Source organism: Diorhabda carinulata, chromosome 2, assembly GCF_026250575.1.
Source record: "Diorhabda carinulata isolate Delta chromosome 2, icDioCari1.1, whole genome shotgun sequence".
NCBI classification, from domain to species: domain Eukaryota; kingdom Metazoa; phylum Arthropoda; class Insecta; order Coleoptera; family Chrysomelidae; genus Diorhabda; species Diorhabda carinulata.
Genome location: NC_079461.1, coordinates 8,451,872 through 8,475,057, shown reverse-complemented (window position 1 = coordinate 8,475,057; position 23,186 = coordinate 8,451,872). Strand labels below are relative to the sequence as shown.

At 31.6% G+C, this 23,186-nt stretch overlaps 1 protein-coding gene across 1 annotated transcript in view; it reads left to right on the top strand.

Moving 5' to 3' along the window:
- The window catches only part of LOC130890767 (uncharacterized), a 661,979-nt gene that overhangs the window by 102,492 nt on the left and 536,301 nt on the right, over window positions 1-23,186 (top strand). The gene's annotated exons all lie outside the window — the stretch shown is intronic.

The following is a 23,186-nucleotide window of genomic DNA, read 5'->3' as shown; positions in this document are numbered from 1 at the left end:
TAAATAAATGACGTCACCAATATGAGTTTTATATTCGATTCTCAAAAGAACCCTGAATATACACCATACATTCATTTGTAAAATAATATGTTTCCCTAAACTGTCAGTCAGAAAGCCATCGATGGAGAAAAGAAAACTTTACTTTAGGAACACAATTTCTACTGTCTAGAGTAAGTCCTCGAATTCTAAATTTTGATATATTTCATTATTGTTTTTCACAGATAGCATTAATCATGGGCTCAAAGGGAGCCGGTCGTACCAACGAGTTTCATTTCATGGAAATTGAAGATATAGAAACTCACAACAGAGCTATTGTAGTCAATAGTGTCTCTAAATGAATTATATGAAGGTCGTTTATTGTCTCTTACTAGAAGAACATATTTGTGAGAGCAGGGGTGAAAATATTGGAAGGATGGAAATCAACTGCAGCTACCGAAAATCATATCGACGACATCATGAATAACAAGCTAAAAACAGTAAGAAAATTTGTGGTAGTAATTGACAAGAATGGCTGTTTGTGTACAAAGTGTTAACAATGTTACAACTACCACAGAAAGTACCACCTGTATCGTAAATATTAAAAACATATTGTGTTGTTGTTTATAATAGTTGTATTCTATTGACTAGTGAGTATCACTCGCTTATTAAATGATATCCTACCATTTAACAGAATATCAATATTTCATTTTATATTTTTGACATAAGACTAATCTATAAAACTGATAAAAAACCAATTTCTTTTAACGATTCTTACTTGGCTAGTGTACATTCTCATAGTATATACTGAAGTACTATCCTCAATGTTTTGATTAAATAAATATTGAAATACTATAGTTTGAGCTTGGAAACCTCTTGGGGTTTATCTTCTCTTAGTACTTGAATATGATTTTGCTCTAATCAGCATCAAGTTCTTCTGACATAACATCAGACTAATATATGATGTTATTTAAATCCAAATCATCTTCGCATTCTCTTGTTGCTTGATATATTGTTGCTAACATTTTGATCATACACAAGATTAAAATTGATTTCGTCAGGTCAAACTGTCAAGTCATGGATACTTTCGAGTATTGAGAGTAGGAACGTTTTTCAATATGAAGAAACATAATTTCTTAACGTTTTACTTCTAAGCATGGTAGCTAAGTATAAAATATCCTAAGGCAGCTAAGATAATTATTGTTTCGTTTAATTTTTGACTTATGCAAAATTTTTATTGTGATGTAATTACATCGTTGTCACTTTTATCGAATTATGTAAAACTGATTCAATATATGTAACTACTAGAAACTCCAATTCACACAAATGGTATTTCTCTTTCCAAACACGCTTTGTAGTATTATTCTAAACGAGTAAAATAACATATATTGCAGTACGTAGCAAACACTCTATGTATGAAATTTGTATTTTTGGTCTCTGTGCCCAAGTAAGTTGCGTAAAATTAATTTTGCTATGATACCGTGGCAATATAATTGGATAGTTACTATTCACTATGCTTCATTTGCTGAACTATTATATCACATTTTCTTTCCATGTGGTCATTATTGAAATTTAGCTTCTCAATGATTTGAATTTGTTGGCTCCTCGGATTGTAAGGGTTATCCATCACTATAGTAAATTGATTTAGTGCCAGGTACTCGTTAGCTTCTTAGGTTTTTCCTCCTCAGACAATCGCACTTGGACTAATCCTCTCAAGCTCAAATTCATCTCTACCTTCTTTACCCGGGATATTGTATCGATTTAAACAGCATGTGTGTGTTATAATTGATAAGAAGTTGAGAAATTTTGATAGTTCTTCAATATAAAATAGATGAACGGGATGAGATACAAGAGAATATTAATGGCAATATGTTAGAATTCATAGATATTGAAGTCATTATTAAAATTGATAGGAACGAACGAATATTATTTCCGATTGGAGTGAAATACAGACTTCATTATGCCGCATATTAATGGGACAAAATAATTTTATTGGCTGTTCGTGTTTCTGTGTCAATGAGTTTAGTATAACGTTGAAGAAACAAAATTGAATGACAATATCAATAATTCACATTCTTCCAATCATCCCCTTCGGTTTTATTGGGATTCTATGCACATAATGTAATTATTTGAAGGGAGTTTAGAGCACGCTTTGATTCAATCCACTAAGGCGCAGTCTCCTTAGAAAGATTAGTCCCATATTATCCAATAAATATTCAAGCTGGTTTCTCGGACTACAAAAAATATCACAACTTTCGAAATAATGATAAGACATTATTGAATGTAATTCATTATTTTTTCCATATTTTGATTTCAGATTTTTTCACAACTAGTTGCACAGTATTAACAAAAAAACATTTATATAATTTCATTCGATTCTGTTAACTGATGAATTGTTTGGTTTATGTAGCTAATATTTCCCACCCACAAAATGAATTACCCAGAAAATTTAATACAAAAACGGATTAATTACTTCACCGTTAATTCATTCAATTTTGATTTTAGTATCTTTGAGGTGGAACCAAAGACAGTTTCTGAATTTGTGAACATTGATGATATAGATTCACATATTTTCTCTATTCTTATAGTTTCCGTTAGACAGCTCGTGAAGATTTATACAGCGTATGTTCTAAATACAAAAAATGATCAAATTAAATAGAGACAGCCTTAATTCTTCTGTAATAAGATGGTACATGGTTTTAAATGTTAATGATATCGATTATTTGACCAGAAATATCAATTTATGAAAAGTTTCTCTGGGTGGAAAGATTTATGGCTAAAAAAATAATCAAATTGATAATTTATTTATATTTTGAAAAAAGTACTAAAAATTATCTGAGAGTGAGATCCTATAAACCTCGTGATCACAAAGAATGTGTTTGGTGTGGTAACATGAGTAATGTTTAGAATTTGTCGTATTCCAAACTCATTAATATTTGTATCTACAAATCGAATACTTTCAATAGAATGATATAAAGTATTTGACATTGATCGACTATTTAGATAACGGAACAACTTCAACAAATAATATCGGAAGAAAAGTTGTTTGCCGAAACCCCTTTATTGAAATCCCGTAAGCGTGTACAATCTACATCGAGACTTCTTGGCTTCCTCATTGATTTGTGTATGTCGCTCGGAAACAATTGCTCTAGAAATATTTATGTTTCTCCATTAGTTAGTTTGAAAAGTTGGAGGTCTTCGAAGACGTGTTGATTTTCCAATTTGTTACAATGACGAATGTGTACGAACCTCGACACATTTTCACACAAGCTTTTTGTTAAGAAGCTGAAGTCGAAAAATGAGTTTCTAGACAATTTTCATTCATACGAACTTAGTAACGAATAAGAAAAGGTGAAAAAAGGTATCGATTTTTATTTGCTATATTGATACTATAGCAAGCTTCAATATCTGAAACAACTGCGTATAATTATTTGTTGAAAGTACTAGTAGTTTGTGAATTCACAATGCTGAGAATAAATCTCGATTATTTCTATTATAAAATAGCTCAGTAATTTCATATGACATGATTACCTGTGTTACCTGGAATTGTTCGATAAAAGAATTTCCAATACACTATTTACTACCATTACAAAAACACTCATAATCACAATCTTGAGGCTCCTTCAAATAATCAAATGATCGTCCTCTCAGAAATAATATCTGATTAATTTGATTAACACATTCGCTCTCCGTTATATATGATTCTTCGTTTATAGTTTTATGTAGTTAATTGACACCCACAAAATATGAAAATGTTGCTAAAAATTCTAAATATTTTCAACGTGCTGACTTCAAAAAGACCACTACATGTTCTCTATCACACCTTGCAAATGTATTCTCAGCTCCAGATAATACACACACAAACACACCACAATTCAATAATGCCACAGGATAGTTAACATAATTAAAATAACCCTAGAAGAAAAAAGGTGTGTGCTAGAGTATTTCTTGACATACAACAGGCGTTCGACAGAGTCTGGTATGATGGTCTCCTCTACAAGCTTCAAAATCTCATATCACTGACCGCTACTGAAGATAACTACTCAAATTACCAAACGATAGAATCTGGTTTACCTCAGGGTAACGTTTTAGGCTAATTTCTGTATCTGATATTTAGCGTTCCAAGCACAGGCGATACCTTCATAGCAACCTTTGCATACGACACGAGAATCATGGTAACAGATGTAGACCCAACTGTAGTAAAAAGTACAAAATCATCTAAATCTGGAACCGTTGATGATATTTATAATGAACCGTTCACACTATCACTACACTCACAATTACAATCAATTTTGAGTGCTCATTTAGTGGTAATGTAAACAGAATGTTCAATGATAATCAAATTTGCCAAATACATACTTGAAATTTTACTTGAAACAAACTGTTTAGAATTAATTAATGGGTTCTGCACAATTTCATGCTCTAAACTACTTACATTCTTGCGATTGCCTGTACACATACATATATAAATTTGAATTCCTTCGTTTCATGAAATATAATCAAGGCTACATTTGAATAAGTTAATAGATTCTCAACGCTTCAAAATTTGTATAAAAAATTTTTGTGCATCCCATACAATGTTCCCAGCTCACAAACATTTATCTCCCCATATCTCTAATAAGAAACCCCTTTGATTTCCACAATTACTAGGGATTTCTTCAAAAAAAAATGTATTTTTCATAAATTAAATGATTATTATTAATTTTGGGTAGTAGGTAGTCAGTTCTCTCCGATCCTTAACATTGAAAGGACGTAAAACTCTAATAGAAATAAAATAATTTTTCAATTGATAACGTATTTAGTTTTTCTTTCATGAGTACAATAATCCATACTCCTAACAGGCCCCTATAGAAATATTCAAAAATTTGTTAGACAGTTTCCAACTAAATAACATCGCCCTTTTACCTTTGTAAAATTTAGTAAAACCTTTATTTCATTCATTAAATGCTTAGCAATAGTACGAATTTTCACAAGGAACTTTTTTCATTAAATTTTCCAAATATTGTCCATTATTTTCTAATCAGTAATTAAATTGCCCTAGATTTTGGGCCTGGCCAAGTAATAAGATAGAAGCAGAGAACGATGTGTCCATAAAAATAATCACAGAACAAAAACAAACAAATAATTGGAAGAAAAGCATGTTATCATAAAAGGACGTGTACTAATAAAATTAGGCTTGAAAGAATCTTAATGCATTAAAACGCTGCAGGTAAACTCTAATGTTAGAATAATAATAAAATATACTGATACAAAAGAATTAATAATAAATGAAGGGGTGAGACAATAACAACAATAGAGGAAATCAAGTAGTAGTAGTGTACGTAGATGATGAAGCTATAGTAGAAAAAAAAGAAGAGAAAATTTTTGCTTGCATTCTCTAGACGTAGTTATTGGTAGTAATAGTACTCAAATCTTTCAAAACTCGAGGCTGTCCATTAAAAATCGATTTCAAAAGGCACCATAGAACAAAAAATGAGAAGATAAATCTGGTAATTGTAATGGCCATTATATTTTTCCCCTACTAATCCAGTTGGTGTCGGAGCTATAAAAGAATAATATCCTCTGCAAAATCATGTTACCAGCCAATGAGTTGCGCGCTTTTAGTTCTTGAAGTAAATATAAGTGAAGCTCATTAGCTAGATTCTCATCAGTGAATGGAAGTATAAGGCTATTTTCATTAATACTGTTACGAACAAGTTCGCAAACTTCGGCGAATTCGCGCAGCGTCTTTCACGTTTTATAAGTGGTGGAAGCGCCTTTGATGTTTCCTTCTATAACTTTTTATTAGATCGGTCGGTTTCTATTTATTTATTTCTTTTGTTTCCTTTTGTTCTAGAAGTTTGTAGAATTTTATTTAGATATATGAATAATTTGTGTAAACGCACTTAGTTACTTTCAAATGAATAGTCTTAGTGACAAAAGATTGAGTTAGTGAAAGTCATCATGAAAATTATTTAAGTGATATTATTATATTTTGATATTAAGTTGATTATTATGAGTTAAAAACGTAAGAAACAGACTTTATTAATTCACCTCACGAATAGAAAAAGTGTGAGTAAATACGAAAAACGTTATAATACGAGCCAAAAGTTTATTTTCTTGGGTGTGTACGGTGATTCATAAAAACTTGCGGAACTTTTTCATTCTAGTAGCAACAATTTTGCTCTTTAATGTGTTTAGCAGATATTTTCTGAAATCTTCATCAATACTTCTATACAGATCGTCGTCAAACATATGCATTTTCTAGAGTGACATTTATTTAACTTTATTATTTCCATACTATTTCGTGAGGAGTACAACACAACACTGACAATTGATATAAAGAATTTTGCAGAAAAAGTGTTCAGAGCTTGAGCTGATTCATACAAATCCCGGCGATCATTTCTATTTTGTATATATTCAACCACAGGACCAGTTTCACTTAATTAAAGCAATTTATGCCAGGGCATATATATGATCAGGACCACTATTCAGGTATCTTTCATCAAACAATGTTGACGTTCTCCTAAAGCATTCCATCCATTACACCACTTTTAAAGCATAAATCTAATTCTACATAGAGTGAACTTGGAGACGAAAAATAGTAGCGAGAATGACGAATAGAGAATATTTTTCCAATTTCTCAATTCTTAGATTTTTATATATTCTCGTGAATATTGAGACTTAATACCTTAATACCTTTGTACCTTTAGGTGTGACGCTAGCTGGAGTTGAATCATATTGCATGAACTCTTTTTTGCAAAGCTATTCCCTATTAGGCATTTCCTGCCATGTTATTCTTTGTTTTTTTCCTGTCAAGTTTATTTCTTGTCTAGTTTAAGTAATTACATCCCTTACTATAATAATTTTCTAGCTGAATATACTTTTTCTTCATTGTTTTATTGGATATTATGATTATATATTTATCAGTTCATTTAATTTTGCAGTTTTGTTGGCCCTCGCTAGACGGTTACTTGGTATTTAATATTTAAAATTTTATATGCTGCTGTAATAAAGATGATGGTACGTTTTAATATTAACTCTCTGTATATGATTTGTGTGAATATAACTGACAGTTGAATTAACCGCTCTGTAAAGTTTATTTGGTTTAAATTTTAAATATTTGAGACTAATTTGTATCAACTTTACCGTAACGTTTATAATTACTTTTACATAATAGTTGTAAAACCGAAAGTATTTCCAACAAAACAACAGCAACACCATTGTTCTGCCACAGAGAAAAGTTCAATGACATAGAATATAACATTCAAACAGTGTACCTAAACTGATATAATAGTGGACTTTATTGCCAAACATAACAGAAATTTATTTATATTGTTTTACACTGAAATTGATATCAAACATTGTTGAAAATAACAAGGTGAATCAAACTGTAAGTTAAAATACATTGGACACGGAATATCACATACCTTGAGAAGTAATGAACAATCTAGAGTTGCATCGTGTGCAAACTGATAGCGGCTATTATGATAGAATGAAATGAAAGTATCACTTGAAAATAGTTGCTTATAATATAGCATCAGGTACTATATAGGGATGGTGATTCTTTCCAAAAAAGATCGATTCTTAAGTCGATTCATATCGCAACGTGATAAATCGAAGAACAAGGTAGATACCATAATAAAAAATTTTTGGGGTCTTTTATCAGTAAAATCGAAGGCCAAGGAATTTGATGATAACAAGTCTATCGGAATCTGAGCGGTCTGCTCATCACTTGAGATGTTGCCAGCAATTGAAAAAAGACGCTCACAAGGAACAGATGATACCATTTACTCATATATATCACGGCTATTCAGTGAACATAGTAATGAATTGAGTTTTTTATTCTTTTCAGTAAAGTGTAAGATCAAAATTTAGGTGCAGCGACAATGTTTAAATTTTTCGTTTATGGCCTTTCCATCGCAAGTGTATTACATGTAGAGATTTGCTTTTTTAAAAGCAACGGAAACTAAACACACCACCATCTTGCGAGTTTTTAAATATTCAACCCTTTAGCCAACAACATCGTAATATTACGAGTACATTAAATTAATTGTAAATAATTTTATGGTTTTTACCAAAACAGAAAAAATCGATTTTCAAGGGTGAAATATCGATTCATGGAATCTATTCAGTACAACGTATACAGAAAATCGATTTAATTGGTTCAAGGAATCGATTTCTTGATTAATCGATTTCAGATCGTCTAGTACTGTGGGCAATGGCATTTGATTTCACTTCTACTACAGCGTTAGATTAAGCTTTCACCTCATTGAAATGTTGGATGGGATCATCACACCTGGTTGCCTTTTCTGTTCGTTATTATCTATCCTACTAAGTAGATTTACGAATAGTTTGTCTATTAGTCCATAATATATATATATATATATATATATATATATATATATATATATATATATATATATATATATATATATATATATATATATATATATATTGAATTAGATGTTCTGATAGTTTTTAGTTACTCTACAAGTAATCTGTATATACACTGTAAAAGTCAAGCTAGTACTTTATGGTATAGTTGGAAATCTTGTAATTGGGTTATATCTCTTCAAAGATACTGTATAACTAAATTTTCTTCAGGTTCATTTGCCCTCATCACTAGTTCCACTTCAAATTCGGCAAGGAATGTTGTTTATCGGTACAAATTTTAAGAAAATGGCATATAAACCTGCAAAAACTTTGCACGTGTACACTTAACCTTAGATTATTTCCAATGAGTTCTCTTACCGTTTATATTTATGAAATAATAATATATGTTACTCGTTTCTGAAAGACCGATTTATTAGAAAAAATGACTATTTGGTTTATATTTCGTTGATTGAGTATAATTATAATTATCGACTGAGATTTATTACATATACATTACAAATAAAAAATCAGTAAAATCATTCAGAAAATGAAAAAAATCTTGAATTCATTCATTTCATCTAAATACAAAATTAATTTTCAATCTGGGGTCAATTATTCTCTCTATTATTTGTGAAGAAAATCTAGATTGTGTTTGTTTGCTTATTACAATGAACTTCAATCCTAATAACATGCTTAACTACCTCACCGATATCTTTAGTTTTTCTCTATTGGTTTCTTGCAAGATCCATAATTATATATCGATTTAAAATCTTGTGAAAGGTAGTTTACTCAACCATATATCAACCCAACTATTTTTCAGAACTTACTGAGAAAAAAATTATCAGACTCCTTGACTTGAACATTTGACGTTAATAGGTAAATCGTGAGGCTTTCTCATCTGTTTTAACCTCGTACATGTGTATGCTGGTCATTTCTTCCAACTCCATTCACCGTTCACCAACGGCACACCAGATTATCTGTGATGTATACATCTTGGATATGGCGTCCTAGCACTAGTCGTATTTCGTGCTTGGTTAAGAGGAGTAGTTGATTGGTAAGGCAGGTAGTAGCTAAATCTATGATCAAATTAGCTTTTCTTATGCCATATTCATTGCATTCCTTGGTTAAAATTGATTAATAAGTACAACGAACGTAATAAAACAGGAATATTCTACTGGAGGACAGGTTTATTGCCAATTTTTATTGTAGAGTAAAATATGAAGCTACAGATAAACGACTTGCAGTAATTTATAAATTCAGTCAATAAACTACTACTACATCAAGTGTGTTAATACCTCTTTTGACATGATAGAAGATAACGTGCAATGTAATGCAAGTCGCAATATTTTTTGATCAAAAGCATGCACAGATGAAGTGCAGCTGATTGTTTCATGCAAGATTTCGCACTTTATAATAGGTTCATAATCTGCTCATATTACGTATTATTCTCCTTGGGAGATTTTTATATGCTTCTTCGTCCATTCTCAACTAATTGATTTATATTTTCTCATCTAATTCTCCAGCTAAACTGTTCATTGGTCTACAAAAGTAAAGTAGTAGCAGTTATAATTATTACTAGTGATACACTGACTACTTCTTTCTTGTTTAATATAATTAGCTTTGTAATTTTTATTTTCAAATTGCCTACAAAATATTAAATAAACTTTGAGGTTAGACACTTTTACTGATGGAATTTGATTAGTAGTTACCATAATGCAATGGCAATGGAATATTCGTCTATATAATATTTTGATCTTGCAAGGAATTGCATACAATTTCTAGCTTGTTGCCTTGCATCATGTCAAGCGGCCTTGAACTCAAACAAAATCGTTAGAAGAATTCTGCAAGCTTCAAAATTTAACCTTATGTTTAATCTAAATATATTATTATTCTGTTATTGCTTCTCCTTTCATACAGTTCACTTTGTATATTTGCCAAAATAACAAAGACATTATTATATTTTAAATTGACGCATCAGAGATTGTTAAAAACATTAGTTGGAATCTTCAAAGAAATTGACTTTGTACGTTACTTCAAATAATCTCAGTGTTTGTTCGATAATAAAAAATCAATAATTTGGTGTCAATAGTGTTTACATATTCATACGTTTCAATAATTTAATGATAATTTCAAGATTCATTCACTCCATCAAAGTAAATATTAATATTCATGAGTGACAACAAATAAATGAAAGAATAAAATGGCCAACACAAATATTTGAAAAGATAAAGGGAGTTTTCATGAGTAAAAGAAGTATTAAATACTGTAGTTAGACCAGTTTTAGTAATTGAAATCAAATTTTGTATGCCTATTTCTTCCCTTTTTTTTTATTTGAGTGACATATCCTTAGCGATCGTTTTCCATTGAATCTTCTTGACATAATCCCTATACAACGGTGCACTTCGTCTCAGGAACCTTTCCAGAACCAATATTTAATCTTTCGTTGTAATGTTCTGGATGCTCATTACCTGCACAAAATATTTCGTAATTTCTATTGCTTTGATGATTATTTTTTTATGTAAGCGACGCAGAACTTCCTCATTAGTAAATGCATTGAACAAGGTTATTATCTAAAAAAGTGGCACTTTTCAATAAGATAGTGGTTACAAAGAGTCAGCTACTGGAGCTGGGAAGTTAAATCTATTAATTTCCTATATCCATAAGAGGCCTGTTGCGTAGATGGATTCAAGAAACAAGACACATTCAAAGCACAAGAACTAATTACATACTTTGAAGCAGTAGCGATTTATATAATATTTGTCTGTGCTGGACATACATCAACTAATAGCCAAATGAACAAACACATATATTTCTGTTGCGACAGATAAGTTTTGGCTACCACCTCTAACGGTATAAGATTGTCTTGATAAGCTTGAGAAGGTCGTACGTCAAGCTTGAGTTAGTCTCTAGACACTTTGGTGTTCAGGAAATAAAAGGGCAGGCGGGTTAGCGAAACGTGCAATCACAAATAATTATGGATCACTTTAATTCCCTTATACGATGGCTTCATAAAACCATCATCATCACCCGATTCATCTCATAGGTCATTGGTATACGACAAAGTACCTAAAAATAATGGGCAAAGGTGAAGAAAAGACACTAATAAAAGTATTGTTAGACTGCGTTTTTTTATCGGGGTATTCCAGCGGATTTTCAGGGAAAGAATACCAAAGAACAAATCGAATTCAAGGAGACTGATATATTTAGGTTTTTATTCAATTTCTTATTTCTTAGACCTTTTGATATATTGATACATCTAAATGTTCTTGATTTCAGGTGTCTTCCGTTTCAAAATTAGTTTTTAAAAGAAAGATAAATTTTGACGTTTCGACTTTTCTTTAAGTCTTTATCAAAATAAGATATTGACACTGACAATTTGCTTATTTATATTGATCTATAAATCACCTTCATCAAGAATATCAAAATAAGGATAAAATCAACTTAGAACTTTGTTCCAATAAGAAAAATTAATTTTTCCTTGGTTTCCACATCTCAAATCTATTAAATTCATTAGAATTTACAAAATGGAGCTATAAATTTTACTTAAATTATTTGGATCTTTTTTATCATTTATAACTTTTTCGTTCTTATGAATGAGAACCATTTCTAGGAATTCTTTTTTATTTACATGTAGGTTTTTTTTGTACTCATCAATGAATATTTGACACCATGACTGAATTTCTGAGGACCGGCTTAATCAGAAACCAATTCTACTTAACTAGAGTGGAACTAATTCTATAAAAAAATCAACGTTATTCCTAATGACGCAACCTAATGTAGCTGATATATGAAAACTCAACGTCATTCATAATGACTGAATCTGACTTCTAACCTAAAATTCGATATCAATTCTAAGAACAAACGAAATGAGCAAAATACAACAAACTACTATTTATTTCTACTGGTATTTTGAATCATCTAGAACTATCAAATCAAACCGAGTGTCAAATTTAATATTTTTCGAAAACTTTGTTAAATCTCTTAAGCATATTTTATTTTTATTTCAATTATGAATGTTGTAAAGTGTGAAGTATTCTACAGTAATTCACATGTGTTGCCAATTAGATATTCTCACTAACAATGTTTAACTTGAAATATATTGATTCAAAGTAGTGGGCTAGAATTCTACGTTTGACAATATCTTCGTAGATCAGTTTTATTTCTAATTGAAGTGTAATTGAATTATTTTCTCAGTAAACAGTATAATATTGATATATTTTCCATTTGCTCGTGGAAGCGATACCATCTCAAGTTGATGAAAGAACTAGATGATATGGTCGAGAATCTCGGGAACCTTTTCATAATACCCCAATAAATAAGAAACTAAAATGCCAATTCCAAGATTCAAATTTATTTATGCGTTTCAATAAAACAAATATGATTTGCAATTTATAGTTAACGCTTTATATTTAGTCTCATTTATTCTAATATACAATTAACACTAATATGCAGCTTTATAATGTTTTTAATGAAATTTAAATACTCACTAAACTATCAAAATATTTATATTATCCATTTACTAAATAAAAAATTGATAATTGCATCATTTTATAATTTTTACTATTAGTGTTACCTAAGAATCGGGAGATGTTACCTATAGGTGAAAAATACTAAATCTTGGAAACTACTAGTTATTGCACTTATAAAGTATTGAAATTTGAATGTACAAATCTTTCCCAGTAATATAGACAAATAAATGTGGGTAAGATGACACATTATGGCTTTTACAGAGATCTTCGGGATGTGAGAAAGGATCGCGACTAAAACAATATTATGACCGTATAGTCCAATTAAGCAGGAGTTCGAATTCCTTCCAATGATGAAATCAATCAAATCTTTTTGTGAATGAATTTATTATAAATCCATGGTACGCTCCACTATCTAGCTTTCAAATAACAAACCATATATTCCTAATTCGATATGAAATAATTGGACAACATTTTATAGTAATATTTATATTTACATTTTTTTTAACAATATAATCGGTGAAATCATAACAGATGTTTTCGACTTAACAAGTCTTTATATATCAGTCCAACAAACAAATAAACCCATTAGTAGAGTTTACCTCCATAACGAGGACTACATATCTCCTCATCATGGAAATTCACTGCGTTGTGGAAAGACGACTTAATGTTTGCCTTTACCACCACCGCCACCACCACCACCACCTCCATGACCTGATGAGAAACCGTGCTCCTTTCCTCCCTTATGTGCTTCTTTCTTTCCATAATCGGAATGATGGGAATGGTGACTTTCATGTCCTCCATGTCCTTTATGTCCTTTATGATCTTCATCGTAATGTCCTTTATCGGAGTGACCTTTCTTACCGTGATGATCGTCATGATGACCGCTCTTATGAGATCCTCCTTTTTTGTGATGACCAGATTTACCTCCGTGGTGTCCATGGAAGTCTCCATGTTTTTCGTGGTGTCCACCTTTGAACAATAAATATATGTCAAATCAAATGTGTTAATATAAAATATTTGTATTATTTACCTTTGTGATAATCGTCGTAGAATTTGTGTTCTTTGTGGTAATCGTCTTTATGGGATTTGTGATGATAACCTGTCGTCTTTTGTCCTTTTTTGTGTCCCTTTTTCTCTCCGAACTTACCGCCTTTGTGGCTCTTCCCATGTGCGTGGTGCTCACTGCTATGACCGCCTTCATCATGGTGTTTCTTATGCTGACCTGTGAAAAAAAGTTTTCCAATATAGGAGTTGAATAAAACACCCTTTTTTTTCAAACACCATCTTGAAATGTACGTTATATTCACGCATAATTCAAAAAATTCACATGAGTTATTAATAAAATGAACGGAAATGAACCAATATGAGTTTTAGAATTTATGTTAATCAGAAGCCTACTGTGTGTTATGTATTCCATATAAACGAAAATAGCCTAATTTGGTGATAATGAATTTATGATGAGTCTATGTTCATCAATAATCATTTGGTTATTATTAATTCAAATTTGAAACTAAGTTTTCTTTCCAATTTTTATATTATTAGTTTGCTTACATTAATTATTAGAATCTCAAGATGTCAAAATCGAATACAAGATTGGAGGATTCATTTTTGCATTAACCAAAAAGAAAACCAGCTATTGGTGTTTTGCTAGACGATAACATCATTTTACTAAATATCGCAATCCGTGAAATAAAATTATTTGAAAATACTAACTTTCTTCATAATATTGTTAAGTACGGGATGAAAAAGATCTATGGATTTCGCAAAAGCTACATGAAAATCATAGAGTGACTGGTTGTTATCCATATTGGCAAAGTAAAGGGCTTAATTCAAATCCTAATTCAGTTTTAAGCCTACTATCAAATGAGAGAAATTTTAATTCCTATTGTGCATTCGTATAGTCAATTGAAAATGCTCTTTAATATAATCTCCAAAGCTCGGCTTTCACAGAACTTTATGATCATATGGATCAATTCACGATATTTACTTCGACATTCGCATGCTGAAACTGCATTTTTTATTATTGTTCAAGTCTATAATTCAACATTCATAATATAAAGCCAAATTCTCGTATCAATGTCGTAAGAACTAGGTTTAAATAACATTATACGAACGATTTTAACCATAAAAATAGGTTGTATATGTTAAAAACCATAACACTGAGTCATTTTGTTGAAAATATTGATTGGAAAAGTGTATGTTAAGACCAATTAGGGTTTTGTAAAGCGCAGTAAAGTGCAATATGGAATGTTGAAAAGAGATGTATCATTGATTATACACCTTTTTGCTTTTTCTGACGCAACAATGACGGAACGGAATGGAGGAAAAGGGAAGAGTTTTATAAATGATAAATGACCCTAAAACGTCACTGTTGTATAAACCTCTAGATTCAAAGAAAAAAAGCTGAATTGTGAGATTAAGCAACTGAAAAAAGTTGTAATCTCGTAAAAAGGAAATAAATCCTCCTCAGAAACAATTCTTAATCTGCTTTCATAGGCCAACGGTGATTTTCCGCTAACCTTTCGTTTTTACCGAAGGTCCGTGTTCATTTTTTTTCTGTTGTTAGCGATGAATATTCGGCAATATAAAATGATCAGTATCTTCCGGAGTATATTCTTAATTACTTTCATGCGGGTTCAGCTTACCGTTTAGTAGATTTTATTCAATTATACGGTGAAAACAAAGGCATGTTTTTCAATTCAAACATTATTTTTTTATCGTTACATTTCAATATTCAGTAAAATCCGTAGCACGAATTCCAATCGCGCAACCTCTAAAATTACTGGAAAATTATCGTGAGAAGAGACTTAAGAAGTTTATAGTCAAATCATTCATCAACGAAGCACGAACCATATTTTGCAGAATTTTGCAGAGCATATTTTGTTTCTCGATGATCTATATTTAATAGAGGGATAAGTCGATGAAATTGTAGATATTAGACTGTCGAAAGTATAAGGATAAAAGATAAAAGATAAAAGAAGGCTATACTGAACTCACAACAAAGTGAAAATTTGGGAAGGGTAACCCTGTACATAAGAATATATTAAATACAGACATGTAGTTTCAATTAGATGATATCTCTTCCTATACTCAAGATATGTTCATGATCATTTGGATGTTGTATTCACATGCAATTGGATGCATGGTAGGGGTACATATTCAATGGACACCAAGATTCCCAGATCTCAATCTTCTGGATATATTTGATGTCAGCACTAATAAGACAGGACTCAATCTCTGCAATTTACCATCACAACACCAAGTACCACGGGCAAATACAAACTAAGTTTCAGTTGAACATAAATTGAAAAAATCAAATATAAATGGACGAGAAAACAATGAATATTTTGAATTTGTGTGATTTTGTTATAATTGCATCGATTACGAAAGAAGAAGATATGCTATTGAAATTATTGAAGAAAATTGCAGCAACAATCAAAATATTGAAATTTTCTATCGATAGAATAAGAAAAAAATTTGACATGAAATGCACAATGAGCTTCCAATATTGGACACAAATGTTTAATGGCTTCTTATATATCATACTAATGAAAATCAGATGAAAGAAAAAAATTATCAGTAGAAGTCCAAATCTTTCAAGCATCATATTTTTTTTTTAAAACTAGAATCCTATACGATGTTTTATACAAATGATAAAATCGTGTGAAAACATTCTTATACATGAATTACCATTATTTTTCTAAAATCAGGACGTATTGAAGATTTGTAAGAATTAGCCCAATATCTATTTACCTCCTTTTTCTTCATGGTGTCCAGCAGAATGATGTTTTCCGTGTTTACCGTGTTCACCCTTATCGTGATGATGATCACTTTTATACTCTTTGTCTCCTTTTTCGCCATGACTTTCATGATGATCACCGTGTGATTCATGTCCACCACCTTCCTCATGATGATGAGAACCACCACCGCCGCCGCCTCCATGTCCTCCGCCTCCGTGCCCGCCTCCATGTCCACCGCCGCCGCCACCTCCATGTTTACTTTCCAAAACTTCTAAATCTGCTACGATAATAGCTTTATCATCTTCTTTGACAACCCTAGCGAAACCTGTGTTCACAACTGTGCATATGAAAATGCACAGCCCAGCGGTGCACACAGTTATCAGACGCATTGTCTGATGAATATCTTATTTTATTGAAACGTCTTGTCTTACTGATGTTTGATAATTATGAGAACAGTATTTATAGTATCCTTCATTTCCTTGACGTTATATCACATTGTATTCTGAATTTAATGCTAGATTGAATATCTAATTCTTTTTCATTTTGAATTTGATGTTTTTGCTACAATTTTTATGTAACGTGCTTTCTCTACTGCATTTTTAAGGTTGATTGAACTATACAGGGTCATTTTTGTTGTATTTGAATAGTATTGCATTATTTTCGTGAATTGCAACCTTGATATCGTTACATAAAGTTATCGAAACGATATTTAGTTCAAACCCAAAATTGGTTCCAAGTATTCGAAATTATCAATAAACAAGATGAAATTATCATGGGTGAAACAAAAATTCAAAGAATTAATATTTACGATATTTGTTATCATTTCTCTTTTCTTACATCCTATCAAGTCTGCATTTTAGTTGTGATATTAAGCTACCAGATATGTACAGACTAATAGTTTTTTATGTAGAAGGTAATTTGAAGTTGGTTATTGTATTTTAAGAACAGGATCATTATCGGAAGCCAACTTCTGCAGCCATTACCGTTTGGGGCTGTACCAAAAAGCATATACATATACGAGGATGTATTCATATCTAGTTCGCCTAGACCAGTTCCATACATAAACAAAATATTGCGCTACCATAGCAACGAACAATTTATTAGAAGTGTCAGTGTGAAGTTTGATGTCAAAAAAGTAAACCAGAGTTACGCAATAAAATAAAAGAAAAAAGATGTCCACCGAAATTGAGAAAATCGAAAAATCGGAATATTCAATTACCTATATATAAAAGGGTTAAGAGTTAAGCAGATTTACGAAGATATGCTTAATACCCTTGGTGACCAATGTCCTTCGTATGCGACCGTGGAAAATTGGACTACAAGCTTGAAAAGAGGTAAATTTCCCATTGAAGATGATGGCCGATTGGGAAAGCCAGTTTCTGTGTCAGTCTCCGAAAATATCGATGCAGTTCATGACATGATTTTATCAGACCGTCGATTTGGGCTAAAACGGATATCTGAAGCACTGAATTTTCCATACGAACGCGTATATCATATAGTTCACGTCAATTTGGACATGAGAAAAATTGCTACAAAATGGATCTTCAAATGTTTGAATATTCACCAAAAGCGTGAAAAATCTTGCAGAAGTAGACGATGTAGACTTCTTAGACCGAATTGTTACTATGGATGAGACTTGGGTACATTTCTATGATCCAAAAACAAAGCAACAATCGATGGGATGGCGACACTCTGGTTCTCCAAGACCAAGAAGTTTCGTGTCCAAAAATCTGCTGGAAATGTTCTTTCTTCAGTTTTTTGGGATTGCCATGGAGTAATCATGATTGATTTTTTGGATAAGGGTAGAAAACTAACTGGAGATTACTATTCGACATTACTGACCTCTTTACGGGAAAAATTGAAGAGAAAAGACGCGGAAAGCTATCCAAAGGTGTTTTTTTTGCAGGACAACGCGCCTGCACACAAATCTCATAGTGGCATGCAAAAAATTCGTGATTTAGGGTTTGAATCATCCACGAAATTTGGATCCGTCCAACTATCATCTCTTTCCTCAACTAAAAAAGAGCTTGAATGGTCGTAAATTTTCATCCAACAAGGAGGTAATAAAAGCTGTGGAGGTCTGTTCTGCGGAGCCAGAAGAAACATTTTTTTTAAAGGTCTAGAGACGTTGCAGGTTCGCTGTAATGAATGTATCCAATTAAGAGTAAAATATGTTGAGTAATAAAATATTTTGACATTGAAATTTTGTATGGTGTTCTATAGTAGGCTAAGAATTTTTCAATATATCCTCGTATTATACACATATTTTTTACAAAATTTCATTCAATGAACCCTTTGTTATAATTGATTTTAATTGCTTAAGAGATCTATACAGCTGCTTACCAGAAATTGTTAGACGAGTCCACCTATACCTAATAAAGTAACTGTTTTCGTTGGATATAGTAAATAAAATGATGAAAATTGATTTCGTCAACTCTTATGTCTGGACCCAACGTCCCAACGCAGCAGGTGAAACAGTGCTGGAAGTATTCTTTAGGAGCTCTGCCGTTTTTTGCTTTACCGCTTACATCGACTCAAATGGGTCCCTTTCAAAGCAGATTTTAATCTTCGGAAGCAAAAAAAGTCGCACGGTGCCAAATCTGGTAGTTACAGCTCCACAGATAGCGCGTTATGAGCAGGTGCGTTGTCCTAGTGCAAAATCCACGAGTTGTTCTTCCACAACTCGGGCCGTTAGTCTGGTAAGCAGTCTGACCCTCTGGAACCCACTCAGTCATCACGATACCGTTAATGTGGAACAAAACGATCAACATTGCCTTGAATTTTGATTTGCTCTCTCGGCCCTCACTAAAGCGCTTATACCACTCAAAAAAACGCGCACAAGATAGAGAATTGTTCCCATAGGCCTCTTGCAACAATTTATAGCACTCAGTCGGAGTTTTTTTTCAATTTAACGAGAAATTTTAGATTGATAGATTGCTCCTGTTTTTCGTCACAAATGGTTTTCAGCACGAGAAAAAACCACGTTCGTTTCAAATCCCTCCTGCACAAATACTATGATAGTGATGGAAACGTGTTTTGGCATAGACAAGATATCTAGAGACTCAATACACTACTTTTTTAACCCACCCGTCTAGGACGCTCTCTAGGCGCGTAGTCTAGGCGGCTAGTATTTTCAATGCATTGCCTAGTATTAACAATTGTTTGAGTAGATATGATATTTCTGAATTTACTGATACCAGGCTTAATAGGTTCCGTACCACATACTTCCGAAAATAACTTTGTCATTTATTTCAATATTAAAAAATTTTACTATTAGAATATTATGTGAATCCATGTACATATTTCTGTTTCTGGTGGAAAATCGCTAGAATAACGTTGAGTCAAATGAAGATAATGATAAATCGACTGACATTGTCCCAACTAATTGCCCACATCCGACAACATTTATTGCTGTACATAACACTGTTTGGTCTGATATACCACCAACTCACGATCAAACTTTATCTATCACTGAAACGTCTAAGGTTCCTACTGTTGAAATAATGGATCAAATACTCTGGTATACCGACAAAAATGTGATTCATACAATGCGAAAAAATCTAAGGAAAATCAATTGTGGTCAAAAATGTGTGAGATACCTAAACTTATTATATATTATACATAGCTGATATTGGTATCAGTAGTATTGTTTACCAATTAATATTAAAATATCGTCTTGAGTCCACTGTAACATAATAAGAACAAAACAATGTATCGTTTTAGTTTAATACAATAATGTAGTAGGCCTTAGTACCATGTAAAAGCACTTCTTTTTTAACCACGGGGTCTAAACTTTGTAAAATTTACGGTTTCAGTAGAATTTCAATTAACTGCTCAGTTTTTGATGCTTTCTCGAATACTTCGCAATCAACATTGATGATTACATTTCGACTCTTACTTTAGAAGCTTATCACTGCTAGAATACTTGTCACAAAACAGTATATTGTGAAACTCACTGCAACAGAACTTGGGATTACAAATTATCTTCAGCGAAAGAAATTTTAAAAAAAGATAGAAACTATTCTGTTGGATATGTTGCTGTGTGATTGAAGAAACCGTAGCCACGAAAGATAAAAAAGTAGAAAATTTAGCATCTAGTTTTGTCGGATAAATTACAAAAGTAGAGGTGAAGAGATATGATAAGCGACCAAGCATAACAAATGATCGCCCAAATATTGTTAAAAGAACCTTATTGATAGCATAAAGGGGATGCTACGAAATAAAATTTCGTCATAAAACATGGGAGGTTCGATTGCTTTATAATTTATTGGACTATACTAAAGCAAACGCATGGTTTCTTCAAAGAAGAACTCGTGAAGCTTAGGGCTTACAGAAAAAACATTTGATCTTTGCTGATTTTTGGCTTGAAGAAGCTACAGCTTCATATCAGCTCACTGTACCATTGAAAATGAAAACTCCTCGATCTATCGAAAACTAACTTCAATCAAAACGACAACAAAGATCTAGCAAAACTTGTTTCTTCAGTGGCAATTATGCAGGATCAGACAGGACACTGGGCTGTTTGGATAGAAAAACGAATGTGCTTCAAATTTCCTGGATACTCTTGTGTGTAAAGTGTGACGTTGATTTCTGCTACAAAATCACAATAATTATTAAATAAAGCATCTTTATGATGCAGTGTGAAAAATAAGATTTTCTAATATATATTTCAAAATAATTCCAGAAACCCGTATATTTTTATGTTCAGAGGGTTCAAAGTTGTTGTATATTAAATGATACCTCTCATCCCTTTGCTTAGAGATAAGTTTAATGGTTAATGACTTTTTCCAGGTATTATTCCATGCTATATTCGACTTTCCTGAATTTATTTTGTTCTCCATATTTAAAATGAGGACCCGATGAAGTTTGATAATTTCACGTTAAATGCAGAAGATATGTAAGTAAGAATATGCAAAACGGTGACCTTGTTGTTATATGACAATTTCGCGATATTTGCTTGTTCTATAGAAGATATCAATCGAATTATTGTTAGATACATGAAGAAAATAGTCCTCAAGTTAATAGTTGTGAATTTTCAGTACACAAACTCTGTTTGCATTGATACCACCTTTCTATAAATAATACAATCATTGATAAATTACCAAAATTTAAATATAATTTTCCAGTTGACCCAATTCTTTCCAAATAACGTGTTTTCATTCGAATAACAAGAAATTTATCCCAATTCTACGTGTATTACGAATAACAAAACCGACAGAAAAAAAACATAACATTCACAAAAAGTTACACTCATAGTTCCAAAATAAAATATGAAAATTGTCTTTATTCGTGTTCTGGAAACATCTGAATTTCAATTTCTTTCTAAAGCTTAAGCTTTTCTACACTTCTTTCTGTTTGTGTTTTGCTTTTCTTTCTCATTCTATACGGTGATATGATTATCACTGAAATCTAGCTCAGGGGAAATTTGTTACAAGGTAGTAACTGCAGATATTTGCTCTCTTCAAATTACCTACTTATTATGTACCTGGGAGTGATTTTTTCTCTATATAAACAGATACAAAATGATTCTCAAATGAAAAATAATCAAGTGAGCGTTTTATGAGTATGAAATCCAGCTCTGGGTTTGTAGTTTGTTTTATTTCCATTTACACAATTTTAAACCAAACTTGATCTCGTAGTTTACGAGTAATAATGGTATGTCTATTGATATAAATAATTATATGTGAGATACCTATATAGGTTTGATCTGTAGGGGAAATTGGAATAGTAACAACTTTAGTAAAAATTATGGAAAGCACTTAATGAACAGCAACTTTTCTCAATAAAAAATATGTATAAACATCATATTAAATAAATGAAAGATATAAAATATTCTATATATTCTTACCAAGATTTTTAACAATCTATCCAGTAGGATGAGGATTATAAGTTACTAAAAACAGACGCGAAGGCATCTTTCAATGAAGAAACTCCTTTAATTATTAAATAGAAGCTTCAAGTCAAGTTTTTATTTTTTTTAGTACAGAGAAACTTCTCCTTGCAAAAGTTACGCCAAAAATACATAATATTTGTAACATTATTTTGTAATGTTGAGTAAGTATTGGCGTCACATTCTCTACAGGTTGTTCAGGGACTTGATGCAAAAAATTAAGGAGTAAAAATAATGCGATTTGAGAAAATTATCTTATACGACTTCTCGTTACTGAGTTATAGGCCTTTAAAGCTGCAAAATCAGAACATAGATTCACTATATTTTCTAAATTATACATTCGAACATTTTTGATATTTAATGGATTATTACGTATGTCCATGTATGTTAATATGTCTCTTTAATTTCTTATTTCTTAGACCTTTTGATATGTTTATGTTTATCAATCGTCTCTTCTGATTTAAAATTAGTTTTTTTTGATAACTTTCTATATATCAAATACCTTGTAATGATTATGACGCTGTTTCCATAGGACAAAGATCTCAGTATTTAGGAAATAGACCTAAAGGTCATCACTATGATGAAAAAAAATCTACGAACCACGAAACATCAGAGAAACCATGAATTCAATTGAAAATATTAAAAAAATCTTGAGGCGGAATCAAATCACAAAAAAAATTCACATTCATAAGAACGAGAAATTTCCCAATGATAAAAAAAAACCTAAATAATTTATAGTTCTATTTTGTAAATTTT